Raw genomic sequence first — 2875 nt, 5'->3', positions numbered from 1 at the left:
AGGTCAAAGGCTGATGACCAGCTGCTGAAGGTTAAGCAAAGAATAGGAAAAAAAGAGGCAATGTTTAGTTTGAAAGAGGTTTTAAAGTTCAATCTGACAAGGGAGAGTTCGACCACCTACCCCACACAGGTGCCAAATGCCCTCAGTTTTTGCCAACAGAAAATGAACCGCTTATCCCATGAGAAAAACCTCAAACCCTTCAAGAGTTTGAATAAAAATTATATAAGGTATTTGTAGATCTAATTTTAGGATCTTGTAGCTAAGCAAAATGTTTTCCCCATCTGCCTGGGACAGCCCTGTCCCACCTCTTTCCCCATTTCCTGAACAGACACAAGTTGGGAGAAATTGCCCCACTTCACATTCTGCAGTTTCAAATGCATCCCATCTTAAACACACCTGGAACAGTATCCACAGGGAATGATTACAGCCCCAAGACTGACAGAGCTCCAAGAGTGTGTGGACAACACTTTCAGACACAGGGTGGGATTGCTGGAGTGTCTGTGCAGGGCCAGGGGTTGGGCTCTGTGATCCTGGTGGGTCCTTTCCAGTCCAGGATATTCTGTGATTCTGTGACTTTTCACTTGCACTGCTGGAAAGCTGAGGATTAAAGCAGCTCCCCCAGTTCCTGTCCAGATTCACAAGTCAGTGAGCAGGACTGAATGCCATTTCTGATCCAGGATGCTCTACAAATTCTGCAGCATTGCTCCCTGAATTTCAAATCCCAAAAGCAGGCTGGCTCAGCAGGTGCTGTTTCTGGCCTCCAGTAAGAGGAACATTTTCCCTTAATGGAAATTTAATCGCAAAATGATTTGGGTTACGTAAAAGATCTTACTGTATCAGTATGGGACACAGTTAAATGGGGCAGTTTGTGGAGATAAATTGAAGGGTAATGTAAAAAATGTCCTCCATGAGAAAGGAAGAACTCACATACTGTACCTTGTTATTTCAGATGGTTGCTGGCTTAATTTTTTGAGGTAACTGACATGCTCACAGGTCCCAGGGTTTTCAGAGTGATTAGGGATGCTCCACACCCAGGCAGACATCAAACCACAGGTTTCCATTTACCCGGTGCTTAAAGATAGTTTAAAGCAGTAAAACCAAAAGCAAACAACTATGCACATCCCAGAGTTCCCAAGGTATTTTAATCTAGGATAGCTGAGTAAATCTATCTTTTGAATGCAGCATGTAAATGGTAATTTATGGCTTATTCAGCACCAAGCAACAACCCAGCACTTGCATCTGAGCAGCCATCCCTAAGGAAGCACCCAAGATGGCCAGTCTTAATAGAGCAGAGCTATTCCTAAGGAAGCACCCAAGATTGCCAGTGTCTTAATACAAACTGTTAGATGCCTCATTTGCTCTAATATAGAGGCTGTTTTACTCCCAAAGCTGCTGCTCTCAGACCCAAAGCAAAGATCAGAGGCTCAAAACCATCCAGCACCAAAGCCTGGCAGCCTGTGGTAAGACAGATGAAGCATCATATTTTGGTTTTAGTCTCTCCCACACTTTTTGTCCTGGAAATAGGGAGTTGGAGTTCACAGTTAGGAAGAAAGAGGTTACAGAAACAACTGAACACATCCTAGCTGTAAAGAAACAGTTCTCAAACATACGTGATTGGCAAGGAGGAACATAAATTGCCTTAATTTTGTTTTGTGCTTTGGGTGTTCACTGTTTAGTTTCATGGCTATGCACAGGAAAATGACTCTTGCACTCAGAGCAAGATGGGATCGAGGAATCTCATGAACTAGCCTTTTCAAGATTCTTTCTATCCTGCCGTCCATATCCAAAGGGAAAAAAAATTCCAGCAGGTACCATCCACTTGAGCTTGGTCTCCCCTCTTTTCCACATAAAGAAACCCAGCAAGTTTCCCCCAATCTCTCTTGATGCAGACCACCCACCACTTCATTCCACAGGGATCTGACTCTCCACACTGCTTCAGATCTTCCTTTTAACAGCCAACGACTCTAGGAATTCAGCTCTTTTTTTTCCTTCTGAAGTGAGTCACTGCATGAGGATCCTGAATCCTCAATTAGTGGGAGAAAGGGTAGGGAAATCATCATCAACTGAAACTTAGTTTTCTGCTGGATTTCCCTCTAAATACAATTCCTTTATAGGAACTGAATGTTTCAAGTCATCCATCCAGCAAGTAAGTGTGGAAGTGTGAGGGCACCTAATAATGAGCAGTGATGGGCTTCAGCCCAGCAAAACACACCTTGATCCATAGTGCCCAGGCTCAAAATGAAGACAATACTAATGAAGACAATAGTAACAAACATTATGCACAAACTTGAGGGGCAGAAGGCTGTGCTTGCCCTGGAGTAGGAGAAGGAACAGTTTTTCAATGAAGCAGCAGCTTCATCTAGTTTCAAATTTACAGATGATAACTTGTTAATGACCACAAAAAAGGTGTGAAAGGAGAAAACTAAAAATCGTAAAGTAGACTGTGGAGCAAAACTTATTCTCACTTTAAGGCAAGTTCCAAACCAGGCTCAACATTAGACAAATGCTGCTCATTCCTTGCTCTGAAGGGTCTGGTTTGCTTCTAAGCAATTAACAAAAGAGATTATTTTGAGTATCTTTTCTTATCACCTCTGGTGAAAAAGTGAAGTCAAAAGAGGGCAGGCCAAACCCAGAAGACCTGTGGCTTCTCTGACATTTGGCATCTCTTATGCCCCAGCCCAGCAGAGAACACACACACTTTGAGCTGGTGAAAATCTTATTCAGATGGTCTGACAGTCATACACCTCACACAAAATTTAGAGGAATGTACATTCATCACAGACAGAAAATAAGGGATATTTCAAAGCATTCTTCATTAATTTATCACTTAATATAGACGCTGACAGAAAAGCAGGTAAGACCTTGTGACACTTCC

Source organism: Poecile atricapillus, chromosome 7 (assembly GCF_030490865.1).
Source record: "Poecile atricapillus isolate bPoeAtr1 chromosome 7, bPoeAtr1.hap1, whole genome shotgun sequence".
Classification (NCBI taxonomy): Eukaryota; Metazoa; Chordata; class Aves; order Passeriformes; family Paridae; genus Poecile; species Poecile atricapillus.
The sequence above is the reverse complement of the archived record's forward strand: the minus strand, read 5'-3'. Positions refer to the sequence as shown.